Below are 13,346 nucleotides of genomic sequence, written 5' to 3' on the forward strand. Positions count from 1 at the left end.
AGAGCTGCAACAGAGGCACAGGATTTAAACACAGATGATCCCAGGTTTACAGTGGATCAGTGGGCATCTGCAGGATTTCTGGGCAAGCTCCATGAAGGTGGGGATCACAAGGATACCCTAATTTAACATACTCAGAGATTACTTACCCAGATGTTGCTGGGTGTGATTCTTTTGGCCTGTGTGATGCAGGAGGTCAGACTAGATTATCATAATGGCCTTAAAATCTAGAATCTTAATTGCCATGATGGAATAAATGGAGAGAAGTGATCTCTCAAGTAATTGGCTTTGGAAAGTATAATGAATGCCTTGAATTGCATCGAGACCAGAACACATAGCCTGTACAAATATCAAACAGTAGATTGCATTAGGTAGGAAAGTCCCCGACTTCCCGGTGGCCCATCCTTTTATGCTGTTCCTTTGCTAAATATCCTAAAAACAGGATCTGCCTTTGCAGAACTAGATTAGGCTGATTTGTTCTTTTCAGGCGTATGGGCATTTTATCTATCTTTGTCTTCGTGAAACATTCACTGTGACTGGCTGTTCTCATAGAAAAGAAAATGTTTACCTTTAATGGAAATGTGCTGGATGGATGACACATGCCATTAACAAGTGTACAATTCACAGTATTCTGACCGCAGACAAAAATTCATAATTTGTAAGTGCTAATGTCTTCAGGTGATTATAATACTTTATGTATATGCATGTATGTAAAGTTTGGTACTTTCACATATGCTTCAAAATATTCATAGTGCAATCTGTTTTTGCCTGAGATTACGATTATGCATGTGTATATAACTCAGTGTCTTAAATGCTAATGAAGGTATTCAGATACTACTGTACAAATATCTTGTAAGCAGATGGCTCTGCCACTCCATTCCTCATATCACACACACTGGATATTGCCCACGCTTACCCCCGTCTCAGGGTTTCTCTTTAAACATTAAAAAACATAAATATCAACCTTCCTCTTAAACTAGTCTGTTCTGAGGGTTTCTCTTTGCAGGTCAGGGACTGCTTTATTTTATTTTTATGGTCAGGGACTATTTGTCTAAGAACTATGATAGAAACACAACATGGATCACCAACAGAGGTTGAGAACAATGTGGCTTGCACGTTGTCCTTAGGAAAACAAATCTCTGCCCATGTCGGTAAATTGGACTAACACTTTGGTACCAACAATAGAGTCTAAAAATGATTTAAAGGGGAGAAGCAGGTTTGCATGTGAGGAGAAGAGGATTATTCTTTGGCAAAAGCAGCTTTCTTTCTGCTAAGGACAGGAGACTCCCTTCTTATCCACAATCAGAGAATGTTCCTAAAAACAGAAAACTGTTGCTGAGCCACATTGAGCCATCTGGATCCAATGACACACATTAACAGTGCCAAGTTCTTCTCTTAGTTACATGGATGCAGCTCCTATTGCATAAATCAATGGAAGTTGAAACCATGTAATCGAGAGCAGAATATGGCCCGCAAGCTTTATTTCTTCACACAACAGAAACGTTCACACTGGTGTAATCAATGATTGACACAATGTAGCCATCAAGAAAAAAGGGATTCCTGGGCACAGATTCTGGTCCTTGCGCTGGCAGTGCAAAGCAGACAGAAAGCCAGCTCAGTGAGTTATCTCAGAATTCCCTCCATGTAGGAGGAATCCTGAAGTGACATGGAGCTGGTGTAAGGGGGGTGGAAAAATAGGAGTGAGGCCAGAATGTCTCTGTGCTCTGGCTATTCCTGGTTGTCAGAATGTCCACTTGGGGCTATGGGCTGCTAGACACAACTTAAAACAGGCTTTGAGCTGCTCTAACTTACATCATGGACAGGACTAGTGCTTAAATAAGTATTTAGATGCCTCACTTTAGGCCCCAAAGTCTGACAGTTTTGGCCAATATTCTTTAACAGGCTGCTGTTTCCTGTGTGGTTGTCATGTAGGCTGTGTTACATAACCTTCCCTCCTTCTAAACCCTTTTTTAAAAAAAAGAAAGTAGCAGTAGAGCCCGGGCTAAAGGCCAGGAAATTACATTATGTCTCTCTATATGTGCAAACCTATCTAAGGTGTGTCTACACTGGAGCTAGAAGATGTAATTCCCAACTCAAGAAGACATACCCATGCTAGCTCTGATCAAGCTAGTGCACTAAAAATAGAAGTGTAGCCACATTTACACTAACAAAGGGAGTGGTTAGCCAATCCAAGTATGTACCTGGAGTTTCAGATGGGCTCACACTCGGGGCAGCTAGCCCCACCTGCTGCTCACATGGCCGTAACTACACTTCTATTTTCAGTGCATTTGCGATATCTTGATCAGATTTAGTGTGGTTATGTCTACTTGAGCTGGAAATTACACTGTTTAGCTCCAGTGTAAATATATGCTAAGTATTTACATGGCTCTGTGCAGTTTGCTGAGTACGTTGGGAACTTTTAATGAAAGGTGATGTCTGAATATAATTTATTATCATTGTGACTCTGCTGTAGGAAAGGTAAGTAAGCTATGCTGTGTTTACTAGTGAGTGCATCATATCCATTATGGACAGACCCTGGAATTCTTATGAATCCCAAACTGGCTTCATTAGAAGTACTAGTGTTTAAGGACTGCAAGATCAGGTCCATAAAGTCAGCAAGTGAAATCCTAACCCCAAGGGGGTAGGGATAGCTTAGTGGTTTGAGTATTGGCCTGCTAAACCCAGGGTTGTGAGCTCAGTCCTTGAGGGGGCCATTTGGGGAACTGAAGTAAAAATCTGCAGATTGGTCCTGCTTTAAGCAGGGGGTTGGACTGGATGACATTCCAAGTCAATGAGATTTTTGCCATTGACTTCAGTAAGAGCCAGAATTTTTGCAGAAGGCCTGCAAAAGTCAGAAACCTTTATATTCTTAGCATTTAGGATTAAACCCTGTTGCCACAGTGAGGGCTTGTCTACATCAGAAAGTTGCAGCGCTGGTGAGGGAGTTACAGCGCTGCAACTTAGGAGGTGTACACATCTGCAGGGCACCACCAGCGCTGCAACTCCCTGTTTGCAGCGCTGGCCGTACTCCCGTTTTGTCTCGGGTGTAGAGGATCCAGCGCTGGTGATCCAGCGCTGGTAATCAAGTATAGACACTTACCAGCGCTTTTCTTGACCTCCGTGGAATAAGCAGGTATCCCAGCATACCTGAGGAAGCCTCTGGTAATCAAGCTGGTCTCCTTCCCCGGTTTGCTCTCGCGTTCCCCGAACCCCGAGCAAGCAGGTCTCCTTCCCTGCGGTTTGCAGGGTGGTTCGGGGAACGCGAGAGCAAACCGCGGCGAAGCTGGTCTCCTTCCCCGGTTTGCTCTCGCGTTCCCCGAACCCCGAGCAAGCAGGTCTCCTTCCCTGCGGTTTGCAGGGTGGTTCGGTGAACGCGAGAGCAAACCGCGGCGAAGCTGGTCTCCTTTCCCGGTTTGCTCTCGCGTTCCCCGAACCTCGAGCAAGCAGGTCTCCTTCCCTGCGGTTTGCAGGGGGGTTCCGGGAACGCGAGAGCAAACCGCGGCAAAGCTGGTCTCCTTCCCCGGTTTGCTCTCGCGTTCCCCGAACAAGCAGGTCTCCTTCCCTGCGGTTTGCTGGGTGGTTCGGCGAACGCGAGAGCAAACCGGGGAAGGAGACCAGCTTCGCCGCGGTTTGCTCTCGCGTTCCCCGAACCACCCTGCAAACCGCAGGGAAGGAGACCTGCTTGTTCGGGGAACGCGAGAGCAAACCGCGGCGAAGCTGGTCTCCTTTCCCGGTTTGCTCTCGCGTTCGCCGAACCACCCTGCAAACCGCAGGGAAGGAGACCTGCTTGCTCGGGGGTTCGGGGAACGAGAGAGCAAACCGGGAAAGGAGACCAGCTTCCCTGTGGTTTGCTCTCGCGTTCCCCGAACCTCCCTTGAAGCCGCCCAACAGCGCTGCAGTGTGGCCACATCTAACACCACTTGCAGCGCTGGTTGCTGTAAGTGTGGCCACTCTGCAGCGCTGGCCCTATACAGCTGTACTAATACAGCTGTAACAACCAGCGCTGCAAAATTTTAGATGTAGACATGGCCTGAGATACTGAACTTATGTTTTCTTGAAAAACAGCAAGTCCCTGAAAAACTTCACAGTCACATTTAATTTTTTGAAAAGATTTATGTTATCTCAGCTTTCCAAATATATGCATCCATCTCCCTGAAGGATCCTGCTGAAAACAGTAATATCATCTGTGATGCTCACATTTCCAGAATGTACTAAGAGCAGACTCATTCATCCCACTATTCATGAAACCACAAGAAAACAAAAAAAGTGCAATTTGCATAAAATATTAGCCAGTAATGCATTTGTTTTTCCTCTCCCTTATCTGGGTGTATAAAATATTGATGAAGGGGAAATGCAAGTAGCCATGGTAATCCAGATTTTCAAACAAACCGTATGTGATATGCTAGACAATGTTATTTTAAAGAGACACTGCCAAGCCCTTCTCTTTTGCATGCCTTACAGGTCACATTGGATGAATAATTTATCGTAAATTAATGTCAGTGGGATTGAGCAGGTTGTAAATCAGGGCGGAATTTTGTCCCATTGACTCCAGTGAAGTTGAAGAGGTGTAAATCAGTGAGCACACACATTTTCCTGCTATGTTGGAAGCCCAAACACAAGTACACTGCACAAGTTGAATGCAAAAGTGAAAATGAATATGAACAAAGAAACTGACCAGCCTAATCTCTACTGCCTACAGTGAGCAGAGTCTTAAAAATTCATGAATATAACTTGTGAAAAGTCCAGTAATATGTTCAAATTCTTCCGGTATTAATAATCTCAGCTCTTAATACAAATCGGCTTATATTATTCTACTGTAATGATCCAAACCACTACAGCTTACAATAGTGATACTGCAGTGAGTGGGGCTAGAACAAAGTTTTTTAGCGAGGGGGGGTGTTAGAAGAGAGGCAATACTAAGGATATCTTAAAATAAAATTTTATATTATAACAATGTCCCTTTAACTTTGTGTGTTACAATTCTCTAAATACAGATGAGCTTTCTTTGCTCTCTGTCTGTTAATGCTGCCTCTGCCTGAAATCAGGAACTGCAGACACTTTGACACATGGATTGAAAGGACGTTTCTCCACTATATCACACAGCTGTGTGGGATCAAGCCATCAGCCCTTCCTTGTACTGGTGCCAACACACTGTGCACTTAACATGTAAAACCTAACAAAAGAAAAATAACGCAGTAATTCCACTCAACGAGCCAATTGCACAAAATACTGGGGCCAATGGAACATGTGAGCACAGATCCTGTAGCCATTCTCTGCCCTGCCCCATAGCATCCTTCCACAACAGTCTATTTGACTTGGAGCCAACACAGGACCTTGCAGAAATGTATGAATGGGACCTGATCCAAAGCCCATTGAAATCAATGTAAAGACTCTCATTATTTCACTGTGTTTGGCTCAGGCCTATGATTTATAAGCACATATACTGGGGTTGCTCTATCTGCAAGCTCCCTCCCACAATCATAATGCAGGGCTTAAGTGGGGGGACTTCACCTATTCTGACTCTCCACACCAAGAGTGAATTTAATCTATTTTATCTGATCTGAACCTTCGCCTTTTGTTGGGTCCACCGTAGAAATTTTGAGCCACTGGGTATTTTTTCCCTGTAAGACTCAGCCTGTAATTTTTATGTCTGATCTCCTTATTGGCCAAAAACCTATTTCAATCTTTAAAAAAAGAATCAATCCCCATTCTAATACAGTATAATCTCTGGGATAGTCTTGGGGGTTGGAGGGAAGGAAAAATGGCACACGCTGGACTGGAAACTGGCCAAAGGACAGGAAACAAGCTAACCAGAAGAGCACAGCAAATTGAACATATTCCACTGGAAAAAAGTTACCGTCTGTGGGAAGTATCATGATGGGGATTAACTTTGCAGTTGAATTTATTGCCTGCAGGAGTGACTTGGAACACAGCACTGTAAGTGATAAGTGGATATTCCAACTGTAAGTGGATATTCCAACATTTAGAATTTCAGGCAAAATTCTACTCTCATCCACACAGCAACTCCGATTCATCTCTCATTTAACAGCAGTTTTAAACTGTCTGGGTAGTCTCCTTAACATCTGTGAGGTTATTCCTCATATATAAAGATAGAGGAAAACCAGACACAGCGGATCTAGACCTGATATTCTGCTCTTTCTATAGGCCCTGAATGTCCACTGAAATTAATTACACACTGGCGTGTGTAAGAACAGTGGAGAGGATCAGCGAGCAGAATTTGGACCCTTTGCTTCTACAGCCTTCTATAGATTATCATTTCTACCATCATTCATGGCATGAGAAACTGACAATGGAATGGTACATAAGAAAAGTCTAATGCTGTAGCCTTTGGAATGCAAGTTTTAAAATTCACATTCTACGGCTGAAGAGATGGGAAAGAGGGTAAGAAAAGAACCTGATACAAGGTGGGTGAGGGTAGGAAGGGCTGCAAGCAAGAAGCGATGAGAACAACAGCAAATAATGAGGGAACAGTGAAGACAGATCAGGTGACAAAAAAGCTTTGATCATTCAACTGGTCTTGAAGCAGAGAATAAAAGTAGGCAGCATCTCTTCAATGGAGAAGTGCTGCCACACTGTGACAAGGAAAGAGATCTGAGGGTTGCAGAGGCAATTACGCTAGAAGCTTCATAGGGCCATGCCTAATGGCTAGCTGCAGTGAAGAAGCTTGTTTGCTGAGGGAACACCAGGGGTAATCACAAAAGGCAGTGTTATTAACAGATAAGGAACTAGTTTGATCTTGGCTAGAGTGCTTGCTGCTGCTACCATGCTGAAGAATTTATTAAAAAGGTGTTAGTAGCAAGTGCAACTTCGTGGTTAAGGCTGTACTGAAATCCTTTAGGTGTGTACGAAAGACAAACATTGATGAGAACCAAAATCATGTCACTTACTGCTAGGATAGGGTGACCAGACAGCAAATGTGAAAAATCGGGATGGGGGTGGGGGTGGGTAACAGGAGCCTATATAAGAAAAAGACCTAAAAATCAGGACTGTCCTTATAAAATCAGGACATCTGGTCACCCTAGCATAGGATGTCTTTTTGGGAAAGTCTGAAGTGACTCTGCTCTGTAATTTAGCAGTCAGAATAACTTTAAAATGTCCTTTTACTAAGGGCAGGGCTGGCATTTAACATCACCTCAGAGCTCCGTCACCATCAGCCACACTTAATGACATCAGTCATTTGAGCAGGTCTCACTTCCAGGTGAAGTAAATTTAAACAAAATTTTGTGCCCAGGATATAAACAAAAATATTTTAATAACAACCAAGGCTGGAATTTTCACCAGTGCCTAAGAGGTTTAGGTGCCCAAATCCCATTGTCTTTCAGAAGCAAGCACCTAGGGTCTTGGAATATCAGCCCTTAAGGGTCTTGGAATATCAGCCCAAATTATTAACATTATTTAATGTTGCTATCACCATCACAACAGCTGACAGAGGAAATATTACCAGTCTGATGCCATTGTATAAAATTTTATACAATAAAACTCCAGTCTGTACATTTTCGATACGAATCCTTTGAACAAAGAGGAGCAAGTGGAGAGCGGTATGACAAAAAAATGTTATTGGCTAATGACGTTTAGGTGATCCATAGTCTTATTCCAGTTCTTCATCTCAGAAAGCACCATACATTACTCTGCCCTTTTGTTGGCAGATCAAGCTGAAGGCACAAGCATGGAAACTGAAATATTCTCATAACCCTAGTTGTGGGAGACCCTTGCTCTATCTCTGCTCATGCTGCACTGATACAGTGGCTAAAGAGAGGATTTCTGCTGATTTTAAAAGGTGTTGAGCACCTTTAGCTCCCAGTGGGATTTGTGGGTGTTCAGCTCTTTTGAAAATCAGGCCACAAGATCCCCCACAGTTGTCAGTTTTCACCAACAATAAATTTTCCATGAGAATTAACTAGGTATGTGGGGCCTCATACTGGATGCTAAAGCTACATGCACTTGAATTCAGTAACATATATATCTAAGCATTGGATAATATCCTGCAAAGTCTCTGTAACATCCTGACACTGAAGGATTGTCCCCTAATGTCCCTTATCATGCTAAGTTTATATTATATGAAAAATAATAAAAAATAAACATTAGAAACGCCCTATTGGAGCTTGCAGTTCTGGCTACCACTCATCTCCTGTTGGAAATGCCAGCTCAGCCATAACTACAATGCTGCTAGAGGAGTACTATGAAAAGCAAAACTGCCTGGAAATGAAACAGATAAGGTGGGTGAGGTCATATCTTTTCTTGGACCAACTTCTGCTGATGAGAGAGACAGGCTTTCAGACTACACAGAGCTCTTCTTCAGGAAGTGTTTCCCTGCAGAAGACAGCAGCAGGTCTCTTTAATGAGACGGGGAAATCATGGCCAAAAAAAAAAAAGTTGGTAGGTTGCGCAGCTGGGAACGGAAATGTCAGGGTGATGACTGTCAATCAAAGTGAAAAAGAACAGAACTTCCAGAGAGCTGAAAACACTTTTGCCTCAAAAGGGATGTATTCAAGAGAAAACTAAAAAACATATTCCGTTGAAAACGGACAGAAAAGGGGTTGGCAGAGATGGGCCCAGAAAACAATATCTTGTGTGAGAAAGATTAATTTCTTCACTGTAATGTAGAAAGGCAGCTTCCAACTGGGGCTGATTGAGGGAGGTTACTAAGTTGATTTTGAATGCCTTGCAAATTAAAATACAGGGCCTTAGCCACATGAAGCAGAGACTTTGAAAACCCACTTGCGACAAATTCAAAATGAGGGGGTCTTAGCTGGAGATTATCACCTTTTGTTTTAAAAATCTGAAGTTTTAGTGCAGCTCAGATGGGGCTGAAGAAAAAAGGCCCATCAGAAAATAAAATTAGCGTGGACGGGGTGGGAAAGGCTCAGTGTCAGACCCATCCTGGAATGTGGGAGGACTAGCCCATGGGAAATATGGATATTCTTAGTCATCTGGTTACTTTGAAGATATTTTTCAAATACATATGAAAATAGTAATAATTATTAAATATTAATTAATAATAACAATTTGTATTGTGGTTGCTCCCAGCCATGGACCGGCCGGGTGCAATCCAATATAAAAAACACAGACCAAGAAGATAGATTGTAAAACTTTGGGGAAGGGGCTAAGTAAATATATCTTTTCAACCACTAGACTCATATGGAAACTATAACAAACTAGACCAGCATTACTTGGGGCGTGATTTTCAAAAGTACTGAGCAGCATCAGAACTCTGGTATTGAACCAAAGCCCACCAACAGCATCCTCAGCTGCTACACCACCGCAGTGCACTGAACTACTACCATGACCAAAAGTCTTAGGACAAGTCAACAAAATTAAGTCAACCTAAATTACGTTGACGTACAGCCACCACAATAATTAAATCTCTTTTGCATGTCCACACTATGCTCCTTATGTCTGTCGGCAGTGCACATTCTCACCAGGAGCACTTGCACCAATTTAATTGTCAGTGTGGGACATTCTGGGACGGCTTCTAAAAGGCAGCAACAGTCAATATAAGCAATGCAGTATTTACATTGACATTGTTTCAACCTAACTACATCAACTGAAACGCTACATGTCTCCTGGAGGTGGAACTATTAAGTCAGTGTAGTGGGCAAGTTACATTGGTGGGAGCTGCATTTTAGTGTAGACACTTACAGAGTTAGGTCAATGTAAGCTGACTTACATCCTACTTGACTATGGCTATGCAGTGCCCCCTAGCCTACCTTGGCCACCAGGCATTACAGTTTGCTCAGACCGCTTCAGTCTCTTTGTAGGCCCATCCAACCTGAAAAGGGTATGAAATCCACAGGTATAACACCTACAACCTAAGGGGAATATGATTGCCCCATCGACTTCCAGCCTGTGTCCAACATTCCATTCGGACAAATATATTCCCTCTCAGAACCTGTATTAGCTTCCCCTAAGGACTACATCCACAAGAATCTGGAGAAAGGCTTTACCAGCATTCCACATCCCCAGCCAAGGCCCCTGTCCTCTTCGTGAAAAAGAAAGATGGCTCCCTAAGACTCCACATGGATTACTGTGCCCTAAATAAAAATCTCAGTATAGAACCAATACTGCTACCCCGATCCCAAAGCTCCTGGATCGGGTAAGAACTACCCGGGTACTCACCAAGTTACAGCTTAGAGGGGCATACAATCTAGTCAGAATCTGATCAGGGGATGAATGCAAGACCACTTTTCCACACTCAGTATGGCCACTTGGAATATCTGGTGATGTCTTTTGGACTTACTAACCTGCCCAGGACCTTTCAGCATCTAATTAATAATGACTTACAGGATATGCTGGATTGCCATGTGGTCGCCTATTTAGATGACATCCTAATTTGCTCTGAAGACCAGCCTATGCTAAGATGGAGAAATGTGTCTTCTATCAGCCCACAGTAGAATCCTTAGGCTACATTCTGCCTGGCAAGGGAGTACGCATGGATCCTTGGAAGTCGGAAGTGGTTCAATATGACGCATTTCAGAAATTAGTGCTGCTTTGGGTTTGGGAATTTTAATGAATCCTTTATAAGGGGTTACTCCTGAATCCTGGTCCCTAAAACCTCTCTGCTGCAAAAAAACCACCAAGTTCACTTCGATGCCTGAAATCCAAGAAGCCTTCAATCAACTAAAGGGAGCATTCGCTTCCATGTCCATCCTCACACATCCTGACCCTGATCCTGACAGGATCCTCACACATCCTGTTCATGCTAGAAACTGATGCTTCCAATGTCAGCAGCAGGGTGATGCTGTCCCAGAAACAGGTACTCGACGAAGAAATTCATCTCCATTTCTGCAAGTTCTCTCCTGCCAAACACAATTATGAAATTTCAGACAAGGGCTATGTTCCCTGTAATTTTTTCCATCCATGTGCGGAATAAATTTTGTTATGTGCACCAAAGTATGTGCGGATGTGCACCACCAGTAGAAACAAAAACCTAGATATTTTATTTATTTATTTATTTATTTATTTAAGTTACCATAGGGATAATTACTCCAGGACAGGTTAGGAATTTTACAACTCACTACTTAAAGAATTAAATTTAAGTGTAAGAGAAATAAAAATTATGAAATGCATAGAACAGTCAAAACACTAAAATAACACACTTTGAAAGACTAAAATGACAGAATATATGTGCATTGCTGGAAGTACTAGGAAGTAACAACAATAATACAAGTATGTGTTGGGAAGTGAGTATGAAAGAGACAGTGTGTGTGTGCACGCTAGCTGCTGGGGAAAGCCATACGCTGTCTCTTTAAGACACTCATTGAAAGCTCTCCTGCTCTGTCCTGAGCCCTGTTGTCTCCCCTCCCTTGCTGTATGAAGATGGGGTACATGGGGAGGAGAAGAGAGACTGTGAGATGGCTGCTGGGGAAATCTCAGAAACAGTGCACTGTCTCTTTAAAGGCACTCAGTCACTCACCATTCAGACCTCAGATTGCAGCAGCTCCAAGTCCTCCTGAGCCAGGCTGTCCCTTCTGCCCTGCTCTGCGGAGATGGGGTACAGAGGCGGGAAGAGAGGGACATCCTGACATCAGCACTCCCTCTCCTCTTCCCGCCCCCAGGATGGTCCCAGGAGCAGCTGCAGGACAGAGCAATGTGGGTAGAGGGGCCCTGAACACATGCTGCCTGCTATGCACTCTGCTAATCAGCTGGGTGGACTCTTGAGTCTCTCCTGCACAGGCACCCAAGCGTGCAACTTACAGGGAACTACTTGCCATCAAAGCAGCTTTCGAGACCTGGAGGCATTATCTAGAAGGAGCCAGACACCCAATTCAGGTGTTCACTGATCACAAAAATCTAGAATACCTGTGCTCTGGTAAAGCCCTAACCTGGGGTTCCCAAAAATCTTGGTTTTAGCGGAAAGTGTTCCACCTTCTAGAGGTGCATCTCCATGCATTGACTGCCTACCATCCACAAATCAATGGTCAATCAGAAAGACTGAACCAGATATTGGAACCATACCTGCAATGCTTCACAAACTACCACCCAAATAACTGGGCCTGACTGCTTCTACACACAGAATTTGCATACAACAATGCAGACCACGCCTCGGCCAAGATCAGCTCTTTTTTCTCTCTCTCTTTTTTTTTTTGTTTTTTTTTTGCGCAGATTATGGCTTCCCTGTTTTCACCCTGCACTACTCACAGCACTCACAGCTTCAGACCTGGTTTGTCAAATCCACCAAACATGGGAAGAGTTGAAAAAAAACCTAGATGCGGCCAAGACAGAGTACAAACCTCATGCTGACCATCACCATCCAGAGGGCCCTATATTTGAAGTAGGATTAAAGATATGACTATTGGCCATGAAACTGAAGACCAGTGACCCATACATAAACTGGACCATCAGTACTCTACCAGGGCTGCAGGCAAATCAACCCAGTAACCTTCAAACTTCAATTTGCCTACTGCCTTAAGGTTCACGCTCTATTCCATGTCTCCCTCCTTAAACCGCTGAAGACCTGGACCGGAAGATGTTCAGGAGGCCCGGGCCCTGTGAGAGATTTCCGGGGCCCCCGGAGCAAGTGAAGGACCCTGCTCCAGGGGCCCCGAAAAACTCTCACGGTGGCCCCTGCGGGGCCCAGGGCCTGGGGCAAATTGCCTCACTTGCTCTGACCCTGGGCGGCCCTGTGAAGTACTGCCCCTAAACAACATCTTAGGGTTAAAGGCCTGCAGATGCACACAAGCCACACCCCAGGCTCCTGATTGGATGACAGACAGCGAGAAGATGTTGTCTGAACAATAGACCATTGCCTGCTGGTCACTGCTTAGACTGCCTTGCTGCCTTGCCTGACCCTGCCTTGCCACTTCACCCAACTTTGCCTTTTTAACCCGCTGACCCGGCTCCTTGGATTGAATCTTCTTGTTACTAACCCTAGTGAGAACTCCAACCGTTGTCCCAGACAGCTGCTGATACTGATCAACCTTCCAGCTACCTAACCAGCGGGGCACGCTTAATTACTGCTCTGAACTGCCCCCCTAGCACGCCACAGCCACCAGGCATTACAAGCACCCACAACGAAAACTAAAGTCTATGGGAGCTCTGGGTATTCAGTAGGTACCTCTGAAAATCAGGCTCTTATTCTAGACATCTGTAGGTACTTCACAACAGTGGTTCCCAACCAGGGGTACATGTACCCCTGGGGTACGCAGAGGTCTTCCAAGAAGTACACAGTATCAACTCATCTAGATATTAGCCTAGTTTTACAACAGTCTGCATAAAAAGCACCAGCAAAGTCAGTACAAACTAAAATTTCATACAGACAATAACTTGATTATACTGCTCTATATACTATACACTGAAACGTAAGTACAATATTGATATTCCAAATTTAT

At 43.9% G+C, this 13,346-nt stretch overlaps 2 protein-coding genes across 3 annotated transcripts in view; one reads left to right on the forward strand and one right to left on the reverse strand.

Moving 5' to 3' along the window:
• USP6NL (USP6 N-terminal like) overlaps window positions 1-9,743 on the reverse strand; it is a 239,015-nt gene extending 229,272 nt beyond the window's left edge. The window contains exon 1 of the mRNA XM_050936840.1: window positions 9,726-9,743. The gene's annotated coding sequence lies outside the window, so the exon portion shown is untranslated. The remainder of the gene's footprint in view (window positions 1-9,725) is intronic.
• The window catches only part of ECHDC3 (enoyl-CoA hydratase domain containing 3), a 46,662-nt gene that overhangs the window by 15,809 nt on the left and 17,507 nt on the right, over window positions 1-13,346 (forward strand). The gene's annotated exons all lie outside the window — the stretch shown is intronic.

Source organism: Gopherus flavomarginatus, chromosome 1 (genome assembly GCF_025201925.1).
Source record: "Gopherus flavomarginatus isolate rGopFla2 chromosome 1, rGopFla2.mat.asm, whole genome shotgun sequence".
In the NCBI taxonomy this organism is placed as follows: Eukaryota; Metazoa; Chordata; order Testudines; family Testudinidae; genus Gopherus; species Gopherus flavomarginatus.